A 21,771-nucleotide genomic window follows, 5' to 3' on the forward strand; every position below is an offset into this window, starting at 1 on the left:
ATAGTCAGTATTTTTTGCTGTATCTCAAGAACAATATTAAACTGTCCTTGTAATTAAAGGAACATTTGCAAATTCCCAAACCCACAGGAAAGGCTGCATTGCATAGTCAAAACCTTATCTGCTTTACTTTGTAAGGGTAATGAGTTCAAATCCAGTGGGTGTTTTGTTTTTTATTGAGAAAAGTCTTGTAATTTGTATTCTCCTAGTAACTAAAAGATTGCTATACTTTCACCTCTTAATTAGTTTTTATCAGCTGAAATGTTCAACATTTAATTATCATATGTTGGTTTATTTGGAAAATGAAGTAAAATATACAACACAGCACTTCATTTCCATTAAGTCTGACACACTTCTAGATTTTGCTATGACCTAGAGAACTCATTTCATAGAATACTCCCATTTTTCTTAATAATTTTTCCTCCTGACTTTCAAAGCACTTCTAAAAAGCACTTGGGGACCAATATCAGTCTTCACATAGCTAACTAACACCTGCAGGTTCAAAAAGTGACAGCCGAAGACTGCAACCAAGACGACGAAAACTAATACCTTATGTTTGCAGAGGCAGCGAGTAAATTATAACAATAGTTTTCCACTTATTCTGGATTACAGGAGAATAGTGAATCATCCCATGCAGCTGGCCAGGCTTCCTCTATTGGCTGAACAACTCCCTCACCCACTACCACAGGCTCTTCAGCCATACATTTGTCCACAACCAGCAAGTATGCTCCAACCTTCAAAGTCCTAACAAGGACAAAGCCACCAAGCTCGTTAATGTTGCTACAAGCAGTTTTAACTCCCAGTCAACTCTGATCCTGAGAAACACGTGCAAAACACTTTCCTTCCTACCAAACCAGGAAGCCCTAACGACCTGTAACTGCCGATGCTCCTTACCTTCTCTGTTTTTGCAATCTAAAACTCACACACTAGTGTGGAAGAGTCACAAAAATGAGAGATGCAAAGGAGAAAGGAAAGACCTATGCTAGCTCTCTGGTTCTGTACGGAGGCAGATTCCACTTTTGTTAAATCCTTATTCCACCAAGCTGCCTATGCTTTGCAGGCTGAAGCCTCTGTGAACACCTTGACTTTGTACACTCCAATAAATCTGTACCCGGTGCTGGCAATAGCATGGCCAAAGCCAGGTATGAGAATGGGTGACAGCTCCTCCAGCTCAGGGTTTGTGTGGCGATACCAGGAGACTGCCTCAAGCAAGCACATAGCACCAGCCTTAGACGTTACCTTCGTGTAACCCACTGACGCCAGTGAGAGGGGTTTATGATAGACCTGGTGTATTTGTGGAACGTTAGCTTTTGAAATTGGTTATTAAATCTGTTGGGCTATCTCTGTTAAAGACTAATGTATTAGACTTGGCTTTCAAATAGTGTCTTTCATGCTCTTTTAGCAGTTACAATCCATTCCAGAGTAATAAACTGAAAGTGATTTGCAGCATCTGTCATGAAAAATACATAATACTATTGAAACGAAGATTAAATGAAATATATTTTCTACAACAAAAAGATTATAATTATTGCTTTTACTGCACCAGGATACAAAGATGAGTGACACATGCTCAGTAATTAGGCTTTCATCATAGATCCTTGAAAAAATAAACACCGAATTAAAATGAAGAACACTTCTGTGTAACACTGAAACGGTTCAGAATGAGTTCTCACCAACTGGATTTTTTTCTAATACATGACACAGTCCATATAAATTATAAGACCTCAATTATATAAGTACCAATAAATAGTAATAAAAATTACCAAAAAATACAGAGCAATGACTTCTTGCACCAGAAATTTTCTCAGTGGTCTACTGTGACTAGTGGTAGAAGATCTGAAATAAGAATTGACTGAAAAGTCTTAGGAGATAGATTCAGTAATTATAGTGAGGCTATACAGAGATAGTGCATATACAATAAACACAAATAATTCTAAAAAAAATTACAGCCCAGTTTGCACTCTTCCTTCCATGGTTCTGTACAATCTTCAATTGCTTACGAGCAATTTGCCTACCACGCTTTTTAATTTAAACTATTACACTGGTAAGTTCTCCTAAAATTTCTTCATTCCCCTTCACCTTTAACTCAATAACATAAGGTCTTTAACAAATGTTGGCATGTTACTAACTTCCCCAAGCTTTCTAGACTAGTCAGATATTTCCTGAACTAACTAGAAGAAACCCTTGCTTTAGCCCAGGTCTGACAGAGCCCCACCAAAAAGCCCATCCTCCACACGACCTGCTTGCCCAGAGAGCAGCCAGGCATCTTTGCAGCATTGTACTCTGTGAGGAGGTTCCAGTGTAACCTTACCTGAGCACAGAGGATTTTTCCACGTTTTGCTCTTCCTCAAACAGTTCTTAAAGACACAGCTTTTTGCATTCGAAGCCCACCCATGGTCACTGCAGGGCTGCTGCAAGAGGTCTGGACGGAGCAGGGTTTGATGCAGACACCATGCCACTAGGTAAGGGACAACACAGCTGACTTGGGGCCTCGATGAAGCAGCAAGCGATACAGATACGTGCCCTCAGCCATGACCACTACACAAATGTGGAGTAGAGTTGTATATGATATCACTGTCCTGAACTCTCTCCAAAAACATGCTACAAGTTTTACCCATAACCATAAAGACAATAATAGTTTCATATAAATTGTGGTTACTTGCTAGTCACTGCTTCAATGTAGTATCATAGTTTTTTAAGCGTCCATATAAATATAAAAGTAGTTAAATATTACTGCAAGGTTGGAGTCTAACATGAATAAAATCTTTTGCTTGATACCCTCTCCAATCATAGACAACCCCCACAAAAGTACTACTATTTAAAATGCAAAATATATAGCCTTTGCTAAAGACCTGCAAAAAAATTGGCTATCATTTATCATCAGATACTATTTCTCCACTAATTTGTAAGGAAACAAGCTGTGCTTTGCTGGGATCTACCTGAATACTTGGAAAGAAAAATCAACTACTGTATCATGAATTTTTATGTAAATGGATTATTTCTATGCATTTCATGGTGTTGATTGATGAACACAGCAACCTACTGATCTAATGTGCTAGATCCTAATACCATCGCCAAAACCTGAAATACTTAAAGCACTAACTGAATCTGAAACGTAAGTAGTTCTTGCTCATTAGCAGTCTACTTGTGAAGTGCTCTTTCCCTGTCATTGCTCTCTTCCAAGCCTTGTTATTTAACATTCCACTGTCAAAATAAAATATAGCTATAGCTATGCCACCCTTAAACTTTGAAATATAGGGGTTTTTTTCCCCTCTGTGTCTACTTAACAAGTAATTTTTATTATCTAGAGTAGCTAGGAATAAATTATGGTTGCCGTACATAACATTTTCTAGACAGCACAGAATTTTGGGGACAAAGACTGCCACCTTTTGGCAATAATCTATAACAAAAAAAAAAAACGGTCTGTTTTCTTATGTAGACACTGTTCTAGTAAACATTTTTATTGTATTATTTTAGCAACTTATATCCAGCAAACAAACTGAAGAACAAGACATAGGGTTCAACTGAAGCTAATTTGAAAAACCCCCTACCTTTAGAATTGTTGTATTCAAGGTTTCTCAGCATAAATGAGAAACATCAGAGCTAGGGGGTTTTTCTGGAGGACACTATGAGTAGATAGCCCTGACACACAATATTGAATATTACACAGGAAAACTCATTTGTTTAAAGATAAAAAGATGAAGGAAGGCACGTATGAATTTTGATGCACAGTTTTCTTTTCCATGCAGCACTGATTTAACCTTTGAGTAGGTCTGCTCTATGCATTGGGTCAGAAGACCTAAAGAAAAGTGAATAAATAATTAACAACGGTATCATAATACAAATAATATATTGCCAACCCTAACTGGCATTTCCCACATTTTCAGTGCTTGACCTTGGAAACAATGATTTTCATTTAGGGTTTTGATTTTTTATATTTTTTTTAATAGCTGAAATAAAAAGGAGTAAAACCAAATTCCATCAAAGAGCACAACAGTTACACTGGCGTGGTTTCAACAGAAAGACTTTTATATCTAATGAAAACCTAATGAAAAAAAAATCAGGGAAGTGGTTGAGTCACCATCCCTGGAGACACTTAAAAGACGTTTAGACATGATGCTTAGGGACACGGTTTAGCAGTGGGCATGGTAGCATCTTAAAGGTCTTTTCCAACCTAAATGATTCTATGATTCTACATCAGTATTTTGCTATTGGAGTAAAGTAACTATAAGAGCAAAAGGCTGGGCCAGCATTAGAAAAGGAAAGAACAAAATGGATTTCCTTGTTTACGGATTTTCTAGTCATTTGCTGATGGCAGAGGAACGATCAGGCGTTACACTGCGTTCTCACTAGAACTGTTTCATCGTGAAGACATGCATATGAACGTACAGACGTACCCCAAAATGACATTAGTACCACAGCTAAGCATATCCTTAGTGCCAAAGAAAATCCCTAGAAGTTGTTATCCAGGACCAAAAGAGCTTCAGGTGACCAGCCTAAGTCATGACTACCATCTTGATAGAAGGTGGCAAAAGACTTACTGTAATAAGGAAATTAACAGAAAGGATGAGCCTTTGGATTCCTTCCAAGAAATGGAAAAAAATGCAGGTAGAATTCTCCTTTACAGGCAACCTAAATCATGGACAGAAATTCTTAGGGAATAATTAGGAAATGGTTTGATGCTTTAGAAGAGTACATAGAGGACTCACAAAATACTCGTAACAAACGAACACACCACCCTCTGTCTATGAAATATGCTGAGAAGTCCAAAAGAGAGAAGTAATACAAAGGACAAAAGAAGGGTCAAAACAGGGCAAGAGAGGGCCTGAGGAAACTTTTACAAGTTTGTAAGTCAGCAGCGTGGGAAAAAAAAAAAAATTAACATTGTTACTACTTTTATTTTCACAAGATAATGTAAAAGCCAAAAGTTGCACAGAACAGCAAAGATGAACTAAGATAGTACTGATCAAGCAGGACAAATTTGGAAGGATATCACTATGTGAAGAAATCATTAATAAGTTAAAGAATGAACACAGAAAAGCAGACATTTTTTTTTTAAAACAAATGCAATTACAGAAAGATCAAAAGAGTATTTTACTGAGCTCCTCAATGCTGAAATTCAGAAAAGCAAACAACAATCTGCCTTTTTCCAGACAGCTGAGCCATTTGTAGAAGAATGAAATTGTGAAGAGCTTCAAGAGGCAATCAGAATACTGCAGAGTAACAAAAGCACCAGGTGTGAGTAATCCTGCCACTGAATTATCAAGAAAAGAGGAGGAAAGGAAGTCAAACACTTTGTAGGGCTATATGGTTGGTTTCAGTTTGGGGAAAAATTTCAAGCATAAGGAGAAAGAGATATACTGTATTTCAGTTTTAAAACTTAAAAAAAAATCTACTCATTTTACAGAAAACTAATCTGATATTGCAGAATAGCATTTGGAAGCTCTAGCTTAAAATGCTAGTTTGAAAATCAGTTATATTACACCAGGAAGTTAAATATGTATATATCTTCTACAAATGTTGGAGGGGGTTTTGCTGGGGTGTTTTTTGTTTTGGGGTTTTTTTTTTTGATTGGTTGGGTTTTTGTTGTTGATGGTTTAGCAGCCATTAAAACTGGTAACTTAAATAGAACTCTCCTTATTTTAAGAAACTAAATATCTCCACCTTATTAAGATCTTAAAGATCTTAATAGCTTACCCCCTTTAAAGGCTAGTGGTATTGAAAACAAGTGACTAACCTCATGCCATATGGAATTTCATTGATTTAATGGAATTTCAGCAGTATAAATTCTGTTTTTACTGGTGGGAGTTATGAAAGCAGATGAAGGGTAGCAGAGCACAGCAGAGCCTACTACCTGTCTGGCACCATAACTATCCTGCACAGATGGAAGAGGGATATGGTACAGGCTTCCAGGCTTCCACATCACACAATTCACAGCTCTTTGGAGCAGTATGACAGTACATACTGCTTAAAAAGTATTTTGCTACTGTCAGCAGGACTTCCATATGGGGACTGCCGTGTTCCCAATGCACGTATTACACCACTTGCTGAAGAACGCGCCATTTACAGTCTTTTCAAAATCATGTCCTGGTGGTCAGGCTTAATGTCTTTAATATTCTTCCCTTGATAGTTTTCAGCTGACTGAGGAAATAAAGAAAAACATTTTTTAGGACTCGGATATCAAGGCCAGACATAGGGGCGTAGAACAGTATCATTGCCTTGGCAGCCTCTGAATTTCTGTTGGGGTTGAGGTTTTTGGGGTTGGGTATTTCTGGTTGTGGTGGGTGGTTGTTGTTTTGGGGGTTTTAGGGTTTTGGAGGTTTTTTGCACATGCTGCTTAGTTCAATTCTCATGAGTTATCTAAGCCTCTTCCCCCCAAAAAAAACAAACAAAAACCCCACCTCCCCTTTAGACTGTTTGGAACATGATATTCATACATATAAAAATATGTATGTAAGGTGTTTCCCTTGAATCTTTAAGAGGTATGAATGATGGCTAAGTCATGATACAATAACACTTGGAAGGTCAATTTTATTACACAAACGTGTAACGGACTGTGTAAATGGTTATTAAATCCTCAATTTTTGGAAGTTGTGATATTGCTTTCTTCTTCAGACATTCAGTAGGGGTTTCCAAAAGCAGACACTGAAACCCAGAAATCTCCTCTGATATATCTTGGAAAATATTTCACTTCCTCATTAACACAGTCAAACAGCAAAACGACAAAGGTTAAGCCCTTGTACAGTCATATAATAGTAAAGTACCAGTAAGTACAGTAATGCAACACTCCCATGTATAAATCTGGCTATTGATATATTAATTCAGATCACATTTTGATACAAACGTTGCACCAACCACCATCACGCTCAACTATCTGATGAGATAAGGTACACGGAAGAATAGCATATCTTAATTATACTTTATACACGTGTGCTGTATATATTAACTTTTAACATCTGCAGAAAACACAGTCAATGAAAATTGCAAGTCCAACGCATTTGCCCCGGTGCTGTTTATGCGGGCATCGTACAGAGATCTGCCTGATGACCTCCGAAGAAAGAAAGTTATTGTCCCATAGTATTTTACCAGGCAGGTAATTTATCAGAACAAGAAAGTAGAATTAAGATAAAGTGAACCAATGCAACAAAATCATCTTAAAAGAATGATTTTGAGGAAATTAGCTAGGATAGGACTTATAGAAAGTCCAAATGTGATCATTTTGAACATTTTCAGTTCTATTCTTATAAGCAGTTTCACAGATAATACTTCCATTTATGCAGACTGTACTGGCTTGGGCTAGTTTCCCAAATCGTTTACATTACGATACAGGTTTGTACTGTTTTTAAAATAATTTTATCTCTATTTTAATAGACTGCAGAAAAACTAAAGAAAAATTTACCACACTGAGCCAATATAGTAACAATATTGTTTTGTTTATGACTCCCATCTCTATTTTGCTTTATGCTTACGTTTGCTGTGATGTGATGGAAGTACCAAAGGATATGCTAACGATAAGCCATAGTGACATAAGACAGAGAACACTTTAAAGGTGAAATGCATAATTTTCTAATAACCTTGGTAGCGTAGTCACCTTCCCTGAGACACACAGCGCAAAGCCGCTCTTTTTGCATCGCATTATTCAGCCTCAGAAATTAAGAAATAAACATCAGGTTTTGGTCTTAACACATCTAGAGCTAAAACTTATTTGGAAGTGTCGCTCCTTCAAAATGGATAGTAATTTGTTTGAGGTTCAACCGTTAAAAGGATAAAAACGGATACCTTTAGCACTGTAAGACAGCTAATTGTTTTCTGCAGGTAGACTGGTAAAGCTGCGCAACAACATCTGTTCAGCCACCTTAAATTGCTGTACTAAATTCTTGACTTTTTGTAGCAATTATTGCATTCAAATGTTGTTTATGCATAAAGATCAAACCTTGAAAAATTATGTGGTATTCTCTGCTGAGATGTCTAACTATTTACATCTCCAAAGCAGTTTGGAGTCAGTCATTCACTTCCCAGATCATTTAACAGATTCTACACAGATTTCTTCCACCTCAATTAATATTGCCTAAAACACTACAAGTTGCAAATTTCTTTCACGTTAAAGAGAAAACAAATATTAGAAACATTTCCAACCAATCTGCATCTATCACCTTTACGTTATAACATGAAACACTACACTCTCTTCACATCACATTTTGCAACCATACTTTATTCAGTCTATTTCATCTTTGCACGTTATTGTAGGCAAGGGTTTTTAAAAAGCTTTTCTCTAAAAATTCAAATGCAGAGGAGCCCTCCCTGTGTTTTCAAGCCATATATTAATATTATTACAGCACAGATTTTTCAACAGCTTCAAGAATGAGAAGTTTACATACACTAACCAATTTATGTTTTTTAAAAAAAAGCCTACAAGAGATGTTAATAGGTAGTGAAATACCTTAATTTCAAATGTGAATAGGCTCGAACTGCACGTTTCAAACCGGAACCAGGATATTAGTCTACCTCTGACACCCTACACGAGTGTTGGCACGTTAAGTTCCAGCAGTACAGTAGCCTCCCACTTGTCACAAATATGCCCTTTCCCTCTTCCCAAAAGATAATACATACACAGTAGTTTCTTTTTAATGTTAGTAACATTAATTGAGTTGGTGTTGCTTTTTAGCTGTTACTTTTCAGTCATTCTTATGCTTTTCTTAACCTACACATTAACAGCGCGTGCAGCGCAGAGAGCAAGGACAAAGGAATGCGCTCTGTACTTCGAGTGGACAAAAGGAAAATTTGAGGCTCTTTGCCATGCATTCCTCTTAGAGTTCATTCTACCCCTGTGAAAGGTAAACCTACCTCCCACGGCCTTTTATTGTGGAAAGTTCCACTGCATGACAGAAATGAAGCCATTAATGAACTGGAATTGCATATTCGTTCACATCCATTTGCAAATCTCCAATGGCAGTTTGAAAGCTGTTTTTTCTAGGGTCCCGCAGTGTAGAATTCACTCAGGGATCTCTGGAAGGGTATCTGGCAGAACCCAGATTTCTCCATCCCGGGAGTTTAGAAGGCAAGTAGTAAGTGGTCAGTATCAGCTACAACACACATTCATTCAAAAAGTTTGAATTCATCCTTTGCCCAAATCAGGATTTAGACGTTTGGGAGCACCAAACAAAAAACCACCGAGAACCTACTAGCTCTGGGTTCCAGAGAATGAGTTTTCCTGTTTGAAAATTCAATCTGTTTCAGGAAAGTTCCCAGAATAAACTCCTTCGTATCCTTCGCACTGCCTACCAATCAAAAGTTCACTCAGGAAAGCCAAACATACAATCACTTTCTGAAAAATGATTGTGAACCTTTTATTTTTTTTAAAAAGTACCAAACTTACGTAGGGTTCCAGTGAAGGAATTTGCCTGACTTGTCAGCAGACAGCTCTGTATCACCAGAGTTGTGCATCTCTTGGGCACGAGGGAGTCAGCACGCAGTTGTCTGAGTGTACAGACTGCCGCTAAGTCTTTTTGGAGAATTTGGTGTCGTTGGGGTGGTTTACTTCATTCATTTTGGTTCCCCAAGGAGGTAATAAGTAAATAAATTCATAAAGATTTCAGAGTATTTTCTGTGAGCTATCAGGATAAAATAATCACCTGCAGAGATGCTTTAACAGCACTGAGTGGAGCCGGTTCTGTCAGAGACATGGAAACCATTCCAATTCCCGTTTCACATCCGTGCTAATGGACAACTTCAGAGCAGGCACCTGTGACCCAGGCAGCATAGCTCTGGTTTCAGAGCGATTTGCCTTCCGTGGAGGCTCCTGTTCACAGTCACTCGCTGTAAGTCTCTTAGAATACAGGTTTGGGAACTTCAAAGCCAATTAATTCTGTCCTTTAGTCCAAGAGAAAAATCACAAAGCTTAATGTCTCTACAGCCTGACCGCAGAGAGAGGAAAACAAAACAAAATCAAACAAGCTGCTCCTTCAGGTCACGGGGAAGGTGCACCGTAGAGGGGGAAGGCTTAGGAATAGTATGCCTTGCTCACGAAAACGTAGGAAGGTTAATATCCCAAGCACATCTTCTGTAGTTGCATTCATGGAATTATCAACAACCAGCTAAAGAGCCGGCGCAAAGATCTGTGGATCCTTCCTGGGTATAAAAGGGCAAATATCAGCCAGAGGAGAGGCACCGAGATGGCAGAGACCACTGCTCACAAGTCTCTCTTCACAAGAGGCAGCTCCCTAAGGAAAGCGGCACGGCTATGGGGCAGAATGCTAATTCTGGGCTGGTTTATTATCGGCTTGAAGTAATGAAATGAGCCAGGGTGGCATTTCATCCTTGAGGTTTAAGGTTTATTTTCAAATCCAAAGAAAATGAAGCTCAGGGATACTGGAAGCGCAGACTGACAGATTTCACACAGCTTACCCCAAAATTAATAAATGCCTTGGTGGTATTCCTTTCTTTCTTTTTTAATTAAGTGATTTCCAGATAGAGTAGATTGGAGTATTAAAATTAAAGGATACACCAAATCTTATTACTAGTTTTTCTGTTCTGCAATTCCAGTGAGAATTTCACCATTTCTAGAAGCTCTCTGTATTTCTGCTTAGTTTTTGTCTTGTTCTGAGGCAAATTTGATGCCAATTCCAGAAGATGGGGAAAGTGCTATACAGAATTAATTTCAGCTGCAATTCCTATTTCAAAGTAGCTCTTTGAAGGTAGTACATGCAGCAGATTTGATATTCTCAGAACATATGCATCGCTGCATATCTACTTGGCCTGACAGTTTAAGTGAGACATTTAAATATTCTCTCTTGATTGCAGTATTCCACATTTCACCTAAGTCCCACAAAATCCTTTGCTGTCAACATTTCCCTCTTATATCACATGGTACCTATCATGACACATTCTGAATTGTAAGGAACACCCACAGAGCAGAAATGCTAGTTATGCCCTACGGAAAAAGTCAGATTAATTGCTAAAATGAGAAAAAGATCCAAAACACTGCCCGGGGACCACTTTACAGCAGTATCTCTTGCAATCGCCAAAGGCAGGTTTCTGGAGGCAAAAGAAAGGTTCTTTATGAACCCTAGAAACTATCAGTACAAAAGCTGCACATACATCAAAACTACAGAAAAGGAAATAGCCCTCAGGTCTAAAAATGGAGCTTGATTTAAAATCAAAACAAAAAGCACAAAGCCGACTTTGTCAAAAATTAAACTCGATTAAAAACTTGACAGTTTTGTGTGTGTGTGCAAGAAGAGAATGACGTTTCTAGTAAAAATGAGAGACCTGTGAATACATGACAGCAGACCAGTGGGGGATCTCATCTAAAGATCTGGGAAACTGCATTCACATACTTACATTTGGGCATTAGGGATTCTAGATTGGACTGACCTTAAAAAACACCCTCCCTGCAACAGAAATTGATGAGCTCTGAATTTTTCATACTTTTTTTAGTTTAATTAGCTTTCTGCATAGAAATCTCTCTCCTTGCTAGCAAGCTGCTGAGTCTGAGCTTTTCAGGCTGTACCTACTCCAGAGCTAGACTATACAGTTCTTCTCCTACACTTGAGAGCAGGTACGTGTACTCAGATCATGGAATCCATCTAGACCAGCATTTGGTCTCAGAAGCAGCCAAAGGAAGAAATCCAAGGAAGCATAAAAGAACAATGTAACTATATATGATAATTCTCCAGGATACCCTGCCAAGCTTCCAGCCCACAGCTCTGGGACTTCACAAGAATTGAGTCCCTCCTACATCTTGCACTGGAAAAGACAGCAGCCGCTTGGGCTACAATTCTCCCTACCATTTTCTGACGTTACTGACTCCTATCATATCCACACGTATGTATTCCACTTGCAATAAAGTCATTCGAACCTGCGATCATCTTTGCTTCCCTTCTCTGAACCTTTTAAGTTCCCTAGTGCTTTCCCAAGGCAGAAAGACCAGAACCGTAAGTTATGGTGTTCCCTGGCAGATGGCTTACACAGAAGTTAAGGAGTTCACTGAGGCCTTTATCACACCCGAAGGCACAAACCAGAACACGACTGCCAAACCACGACTGAGGCTTTGAGGTCTAAAACACAATCGTATAGAGTGATCTGATGAAGAAGCCTAAAGGTTGAAGACTTGAGCCAGCTGGCTGTCCATGCTACATCTCCTGCTAGGACCATAGGACCTTTGCCACCACCAAGTTAAACCTTATGATCCTTTCTGTTACATCACTCTTGCATCACGATGCCATTCACTGTCACAATATCATTTGCACTCACTTACTAGAAACATATACATACATATTTAGGGGGGAAAAAAAAACCAAAATAACCTCCTCTGTTCTAGGATTTCAAATGTCTTCCCTAAGTTTCTACTTAAATAAGAAATTTAAAAACTAGATTCTGTATAAAAATTTTTTTTTTATTTTATCCCCCAAAATAAATGTCAAGTTTGACCATCCCTAAGGCAAAATGAGTTACTTGTTACTCTGAAGGTGGAATTTTCTCAGTATTTTTCACATTTTAAAGACAGAGCTAGCTTTCTATTATCTAACATCTCAGAATTCCACCATTTTTTAAATAAAATATTTGTTTTCCCTCCTGTGTATTTGGTTATTAAAAGGAATTAGAGAGAACAGAAATATTGGAAGTCCCGTTTAGCACTAATGGGCAAGGAGGAGAAGCAACTGCAGGCAGAGTACCGTTCAAGACAACTGAAGCACTGAAAGGGCTCCCCACACCCAATAAAAGGAACGAGGACCTCTCCAGCTCTGCATTGAGGTACTGGAAGTGAAGACATGGAATTGAGTTCCTTTTCAGTTTTGACATTTGCTGTGTGCTATAGGACATTTTAACTTATTCCAGCTTACATTTTATAAATTAAAAATATAATTTCTCTATTATCTTAAAAATTGATTAGATTGAAAACTCTGAGGTTCACAACGAGCCTTGAGATCATTAGGGATTAAGAGACAGAGAAGCATGATTTTAGTGAAATGACTGAGGGCATTATGAAAGCTGAGACCATCACCTTTATTAACAATGGGATATTAAGTTTACAAAGTTTAAATCTAATGCAACTTTTATTTGACATTTATAGACCTTTTCCTCAAGATCATAAAATATTGTCCAATTGCCTGTGGTACGAGGTCTTAGTGGAGTACAGATGTTTGTTTGGGGTTTTGGGGGTGGTTTTGGTTTGGGGGGAGGGGGGTGGTGTTCGGGTTTTTGGGGGGTGGTGGTGGTTATTCTTTTCTTTTTTCTCCTAAGAACCACAAAACTGCATTTTATTATGAAATTACCAATACCTAGGAAAGACCAAGTTTATTTACACTGGAATTTGATAGGACAATGGAGCACCTACTCGGAGACTGCCAAGTTATGATTCACTAAGCAGAGTCAAGGTTAGACCCAGATGCCAATAAAGATTCATTAAGTATGAAATACAATATCAGCAGTGTCTTTGTAATGACCTGAACGCTAATTTTGGCTCAGAGTACTCAAATTCCCCAGTGAAAGAAAGGCAAAGGGGAACAATTTAACAGCTTTTAACTACAAATGTGATGAACATGTAAAACATTTGAAAAGATATTGGGAGCTATGTATAAGTGAGAGTAGGCAAGTCATATACAACATTGTAAATTAATAATGTTTACTTAGATTCTTTATTTATTATAGTACAAAGAATGATTCATTTTCCTAGTTATTTTAATGTTGTTATGATTACTGCACTAAAATAATACATTAAAATTATTTGCATCATCTAATTAATATACCATGCTGTACCAGAAAACTAAAAGTTAGCTAATGCAATAGCACGGAGAGAAAGGAATAAAATTCATGCATAATTTTTCTATTCTCAACTCTCCAGAAATAAATAGCATAGGAAATAATTAACTAGTAGAAAAGGAAGGTTGGATTTTCAAAAGAAGCAGCATTGTGTGGGAAGAAATACTGAGGCCGATATGCCCTTTTTATAAGAAAATGGAAATAAAATAAAGCAACAACAAGAAAGCTTACAAAGTTGGTAGATTAATAGCTTTGGGTTTTTATTAAATTTTATGGGCTGTTTTCATGCCAGTAGGTTATACTTGCTTGTCTCCCAAGAAGCATTATAAGCAACCAATAGTGAAATCAGACTGAATGAAATTTCATCCTGGATAAAATTTTATGTTCTTTTAGTTTAGATTGAAATTAAATTTTCAGCCCACTTTGGATTCCAGTGCAATTAATCTCTGGAGTAACAATCACCATTCCACTTTCTCATTCCACTTTTTAAAGCATTAGTGCCTTGTAACACAAATAAGGGACACCAAATAACAGACACATTATAATAGATAATGGAGCCTGTTCTCCTCCAAAACACTTTCTTAAATTCAGTCCCATCAGCAATAATTCCAAGTAACCATTGCAAGCTAGTCAAAACCCTCTGTGAGTTGCTGGTCCTAATAATTCCTGACTGGACAAACATCCATGTCACAATCTGTATGACTTGGTAAATGTGTTAGCTTTGACAGACCGAATGCAGAGGATTAACTAGGCTTTGATACTGAATTATTCTTGTCACCATACATACAGATCATAACTAAATTCAGTCACATTTACAGTCTGAAAAAATATTTTCCTTGATGCTGACATTAATGATAACATGCAAAATATTTTACATGATTTACAGGAAAACACAATTTTTTTTTTTTGGGGGGGGGGCAGATGTTAATTCCAATGAGGCCATCTGAATGATAAATTTTATATATGGCATCACAGAGTTTTCTACATTGGAGCTTTAAACCAGCTTTTGCAGGATCACAAAATAAACTCACACATTCACTGATTACCTTTTAACTGCCTTGGAAGACTTTTATTCCAACAAATTAAAATTAACCTGAAGCTTAGAGCTTATGATTTTTATTATCCCACGTACTTACCTCTTCACACTGGACATTTATACACCGTGCAAGAGAAATAAAGTACATCATCTACATCAGTACTCGCAAGGATTCCAACCATTTAAGATTTTCATGAACAGCATGGATTTGGTTTGTGTGGGAGCAAAACTAACGTAGGGGAATGCTGCACAGAGTTTCTATCACAGGGCCGGCACTAAATTCTCCTTGAAGAAATGCACAATGTTTACAGCTACTTATACCTTCCATCTCTTTGACTGAATTCTGGAACAACATTGCAGAGTTTATATTTACACCTGGAGTGTCAAGCATCCTCCTGAGTCTGTGCTCCACAACATCACCAGAATAACGTGAAATCAATTGTCATTATAACTTTACAGCACAATTCACAACTTTTCTGCTGCAGAATGAAGCTACTTAGGGCTGCATTTAATCATGCAGAATATGAGGGGCATCTAATTTTGATTAGCTCTGTCATTTTAGATGCAATATTTCAGTTATTTCATACAGAAGCCCTATAGTTTGTGTTGACTACATCCTATATCCCTTTAACAAAGGGAATCCTTAGCAGGAGCAGCTGGACTTTCACACTTTTGCAACTACATAAGATAATCTTTCTCCTACACCTGCCACGCACTCCAGTGAGATACTAGCAGTAAAAACATATATGCCCAGACACTGAAACAATAATATGTTACATTAAAATGTTTTAGGAACATGTAATGTAGAAGCCATTATTTTGTATTACTTTACTTTTTAAACATTTTAAAAGTACGATGTATTTCTTTGTTGGTCTTGTAGTAAAACCATATTCTTTCCTGTGCCATCACCTGACTGTATCATCAGGGATCATGCTGACACAACTACACTTTTCACCTTTTCCACTCTAGTACTCCCATACGTATGCAGAAAGAAGTCTTGCAAAAGTCAGCCTGGGTTATACCTCCATGATGAAAACTAACTTTCAAATCTAGTCATTAGCAAATTAATCGTTAAAAATATTCTAATAAACTTCTTTATTCCTCCTTCAGTTCCAGATAATTTTTAATCTTTTTTCATAAATAGTGACTTGTGTCACTAAGACTGTTCAGACATGTGGCAGCACAACTGTTAAGTAATTGACGATTTGAGATGTCTCGACAAACTCAGAGTTTGTCCAAACCAAATTGAGACAACCCAGTTCTAGACATAGGGAGTGGCTGGAACCATTCCCAAATTCATGATGGCTTCTTAGGGAATAGACTAATTATAAAAGCTAATTCTACCAAACTAAACCAAACCACTATGCCTTAATCTTGAGTATTTTGTATAAGAAATACTGAAAATCCAAGTAGCTTCAGCTACGATTGATTAGCTTAACTGGTTTCATTTCAATCATCATTTCTAGCATTCTGAAAGGCTAGAAGTCTTCTTTTCAAACCCTTAGATTCAAAATAAATACCTCATTTAAACATAAAACATGTCTCGTGACTATTTCATCTTTTTCATTGTGATTGACAGTTGCAAAATTCCAGTTGTCTTTGTTTCGTCCCTTGACCTGCAAACTCTTGCACTGAAAGCAACGTGTGCCACGGGGACTTGCAGCCATCACTTCTTTAGCAAACAGTGCACTCAGACAAGACATATCAAAAGAGAAATCAACATTATTCCTGGAATTTCACCTCAGGGTAATCACAAAATTATGCGTTTGTGTTTTCCTTATCTGTTCACAATGAACACCTAATTCTAATAAGATATGTTCATAAATGTAATGTACATCTGAAAGATGAAATAAGAAAGGTAACGCTGATTTCATTAGGTTTACAATGGCAAAAATAAATAACTGGTTTAATCATAGGGAAAAGTAAAAAGTACACCATCATAGTTTAAAAATATCTAAGGAGCAAGGCAGTAAGTAAACAGGTAGAGTGTAAGATGAAACACCACTTGATGAGTAACCCAGTAGTGTAGACAAAGTAGACTTAAGTACAATTAAGAAAAAGTGGTTTACAGAGGATTGAAGATAAACATGGAAGAAAATCAACAAGTAGTCCAAAATTAAAACATCCGATGAAATATTAGAAAAGCAAGAGACGTTCTTTAAAAAGGAGCAAGCATGTTGGCTTGGACGCGGGCAGACCACAAAGGATCTGGGAAGCAAGTGGCAGAGAGCATTGACAGAGCATGGAACCAGTGAATTCATTGCCTCAGCGTTCAGCACAAAAGCCACAAAACAGTGATCGGGATTTTTTTTTCTTTTCTTTTTTAATGAGAACATACACATAAAAAAAGAGAGAGAAGAACCCAGGTAATTAAATTATTTCTATGAAACTCCAAAACCAAGAGTTACAATAGCTGCTGGCTTAAGGAAGTCTATCAAGGCACTGATAATTCCTTTGGTGCAGACTGTCACTTGGAAAAGCCTAAAATAATTAACTAATCTCCATTCCTACAGCTTCCTAACCCCACACACCATCTCCTTGGTCACGAAAAACAGCAAGCAATTCTGTGAAGTGTTTATGCGATATATTGCATTACGGTAATCAGGAGAAAAATGGAGTAATAAAATGTATTCCTACCAATTAATTGTGTCCTCAGTGGAGAGGAGGGTACTGGGGAAAGTTCAAAACTGTCACCTGCAGCTGGGAACAGAACGTAAGATACTGCCCATATTCTTACAGAGATGTAGATCTGGTTCAAACAGGTGAACAATATTTTATTATTATTACAGTAAAACTATACTACTATTTCATCTGTTCACGTCCATCAGCATTCAGGGTACTATATGTAACAAAGCCAAGTTTCAACGTCCAAAGAGAAGACAGAAAAAAACCCCAAAGACCTCAGAGTATCTTAAACCCAAGGCAGCTCTCTGGTTTTATGCTTATGTTTTTATACTTTGGGGTTACGTTGATCTAGTTCCAAGGAACTTTTGCTTCACTCTTATCATGCAATACTCCGAGTTTCCCCAGAACGTTGTCTTGGGTTTGCACAAAGCAGCCGAGCCAGTGTCGTCTGCATGGTTCACTTCTCTCTCTGGGCAGAGAAGTGAAAGTTGAAGATTTAGCACACAGTTGCCTCTGACACCATATCACACAGATTTGAGCTCAGAAAACAAGATGAAGAAGAAGAGGACAAAAGCTAGAAACATTCAGCATTTTGTAAAATGAAATATAATTTTTTAGTTAAAGATTATAGCAGCTCCCAAAGGACTGTATTATAATCTCAGCAAACTACTTAGTCTTTGAAAAGTATAGCATTCATCCAATAACTTTCTAAGTTCAGCTCTTAAAGATGTTTACAGAATCACAGCAATGAGTCTATGTTATCACACCATATAATGTCAGCACGGAAAAGACGTAAGACAGACAGCTCCGAACCTCTCTCCAGCAGTGCTCAGCAGCACACGCTGAAGAGAAGAACTTAAGAGAAACAGGAAAAAAATCTTTTTTTTTTTTTTTTTTTTTTTGTAAGCCATTCCAGGTTACGGCAATCAGCATTTTATGGGCTTCTTGAGTGAAAGGCTGTCCATCGTATATTAATTAGCCACCTATGGACTCATCTTTTATTAATTTATCCATTCCCTTATTGAACTTCAGTCAAAAATAAAGATCAAGAGGTTAGCGACTTAATTTCTAGATCATGAGCATGGAATTATCTAAAAGCAAAAGGAAAATAACCATTCCAATTTCTATAATGATTCATAATGGCATTTAAATGAAAATTGCTTAATTCACAAATCAAGGCAGTATTTCCATTTTTAATATGTCAAAAATATTTGCATTAAAATAAGATAATTTAGTCTTCTTAGACCCATCTCAAAAATAACACTGTAGTAATATTTTTCAAGTGTAAAAAAAGTAAAACTCCATAAATATCCATAAATGTAACACAATTAAGATAAATGCAAAATTAATGACTCTAGAATTACTAATTTACTGGCACATTTACAAAGTGCTAAATTACCATCTCACCACAAGATATGGGAAAAGAGTGATAAAAATATGATTTTCTTGACAAAACTCAGTTTTGCTCTATATAATGAAAAATTACAATATAAACTTAGCTTTGTTAATTACAGATTTTATTCTAGTCTTTTCAGCGTGTTAAGGAGGACAAAATGCACTCATTGTGCTAGCCCCATAGGGTACCAAAACCAGAAATCCCACGGTTGAAACAAAGTGAGGTACCAACAAGCACATAAAGATGTTTAGCAGTGTTCTCCCTTAAAGTGTCCCCTGCCTGTGCCACGCATTTACCAGCTCAAGTGGTTTTAAATTCTGTCTTATCCTTACATATAAGAATTAATTAATTAACCTCATATCCCGCAATTTTTTTTCTGACACGTATAAAAAGTTGTCCCCGTAAGCGTCCTGGGGGAGGTTGTAGGGTATAGCCCATGCGATGATAAAGCTGGGAAGGGTGATGTGATTTTCTCTAAGTGCAGCCTGAGTGCCTTTTCCTGCAGCGTAGCTCGTTTCTCCAACTCCAGCCTGTTTTTAAAACAAAGACTCACAGGTACAGAGCAGTTACCACCTTTTTGCTTGCATATAATGTTTTTGTGGCATTTTTTTCATCACACTGAAATGACCCATCCGAAATACAGTGCACAAGATTTTTCTGTAATGTAGTATTTCTGTATTGCTTTGTGCCACAATGATTGCTGTAATTTAACCTTGATAATAAAAAATAGATTCATCAATAAAACTTCAATTTATAGTAGTAGTTTGGAACTGTTTGTTTCTTCCACAAAACACCTTTTTTGTTATGATTTACTCAGTTTGTCCTCCTGGAGTACTTGCACAGCACTGCCAGAAGCAATCATCCAAGATATGCTGTGCTAGCTTAAATGACAGAGAAATGCGTTTGATCCAAGAATACATAGCTCTATTTATATGGACAGTAAAATAAGTTATAAAGCGTTCTCTGTTTGTTTGTTCCCTTCAGTGTAACTACTTTTAAAACATATACCAAAGTTAATGTCCCATAATTACATGGTCTTGAAATCAAGATGCTACTTGAAATAAATGCCTACGCTGTTGTTGCTATTGCTACAGCACCAAAGACAAAGCACCAAACGACACAACACTTCAGAGACAGACTTAGAAGTTTGAACATAAGCTACACAACAGTTTTCCTTCCAAACTTAAAACACCACAAAAACAAAAATCACACTTCTGCTCCCCCCCATTCCAGGGATTTTTAACTTTGTATCACCTCAAAATAGAAAAGCAATCTCCTGCACCACGTCAGGGTCTAGACCTGCTGTTACAGCAGCGCACGGCGGTACGGCTTTACAGAGCCGTGGTCCTCGCTGCTCTTTCGACAAATCCTAAATTCTGCAACACAAATGTTTTAAGATCCTTTTGTCTCTGTACGTGGGAAGAATTGCCTGGACATTTTCATGAAACCCCACATTCAGAGTCCATCTTTGGCAGTGATTTGAAGTCTGTTAACGTTATTTTTAAGCACATCTTAATCAGTAAAATCAATCAACAGCAAAGCTCTGGTTTTAGTAGGATTCCTTCCACCCCTCCTATCACCCCTCAAGCTGGTTGATCTCCAGTGTCAAAGACTGAAGTGCCTTCAGCGTTTGAGCACAATGAGATTCAGGCATTGCTGGGTTTATGCTGTTCCTGGGACGCTGCCCTTCTGCCTAGCAAAAGCCTCAAATAACAATCGATGCGTGCTGTGCGTGAGCCAGTTGCCTTTTTTTCTGAAGCTTTAGAGATTCAGATTACTAATTTGAAACATTTTTGATCAGACACCTACAGTGTGAGCTGAAGAGCCCAGCTTTCTGCAGCTAACATACATAAGAAATCGATTATCTACAAATGGGTCGGAGGAGGAGATGTTCACCTGCAACAGCGTGGAATGCAAAAGCGTCTCATTTACACACGACTGATTAGACAATTTCCCTAAACAGCTGCACAGTCACCACAGAGCTTAAAAAACATCCAAACAAATAGGAAGATGGTTCCATATGGTTTTAAAGCCATCACTGCCACCCCACAAGAGGAGGAAAAAAAAAAAAAAGGCAGTGTCCATCATATGGTCCAACTCATTCCTGTCTCCTATCTCCTTCCTGTGCTTTGCTGTAACAAGTATTTTTCATCTCAGGCAATGAACAAAATCTTAATTAACCTAAGGGAAAGAAAGCCTCCCATAGGTGTTTGGTTAGGGGTTTCTGGCCTGGATAATTCTTCAGTCTTATAATTCTTAGACTTTACCCCACACAGCCACACAAACATTTCCACAGCACAGTGGAGAGAAAGGAAAGGCAACGGAGAAAGGAGAGAGGAGCAAGCACCGGGGGAAGCTGATGGTGAGATTTTTTGAAGAGCCAGTGCCAACGCGTGAGAACATCAAAGTACAGGCTAACAAATAAATCTGAGCCTTTTTTACTTGGTATTCATAAAAATTATTAAACATTTGAAGTTCTATTTACAGCATCAAGTCTGGTGTTTTATTACAGTTGCATTTCACACAGCTGTTAAAAAACAGTTCAAAAGAAGAATGTTAACTAAATGCTTCCGTTAGCTCACATTCAAAAACCCCTGGTTTTCCAGGAAAAAGAAGCATCTCACCTCACTTTCAATCTGCTTTTGTCTCCCAAAAGTCTTTCACACAGCACTAGGCCAGTCGTGACAATCCTGCACTCCTGATTTACTCCAGCAGAAACTGTGACCACCTGAAAGCCAAAGCTGTTGTGAAGAGCTTCGCCAGCTGCTGTCTAAAAAGATTAGAGAGCTGGTGCTCTCAAAAAGCACGCTGCTGGAGTCCGTTTGGTTGTCCAGTCTTAAACAAACTGTTCAACTGGGGGAAGGAGCATGATGGGTTTATTGTATAAATCTATAAAGAATAAATCTATTCAAATAAGAAGATAAAAGTAACTACAGCGTCCAGGGAAAATGCGATG

General features: G+C 37.7%; 1 protein-coding gene across 3 annotated transcripts in view; it reads right to left on the reverse strand.

Annotated features, from left to right (window-relative positions):
* The window catches only part of CACNA2D3 (calcium voltage-gated channel auxiliary subunit alpha2delta 3), a 460,032-nt gene that overhangs the window by 332,162 nt on the left and 106,099 nt on the right, over window positions 1–21,771 (reverse strand). The gene's annotated exons all lie outside the window — the stretch shown is intronic.

The sequence above is a fragment of the Grus americana genome, chromosome 11, assembly GCF_028858705.1.
Source record: "Grus americana isolate bGruAme1 chromosome 11, bGruAme1.mat, whole genome shotgun sequence".
NCBI lineage: Eukaryota > Metazoa > Chordata > Aves > Gruiformes > Gruidae > Grus > Grus americana.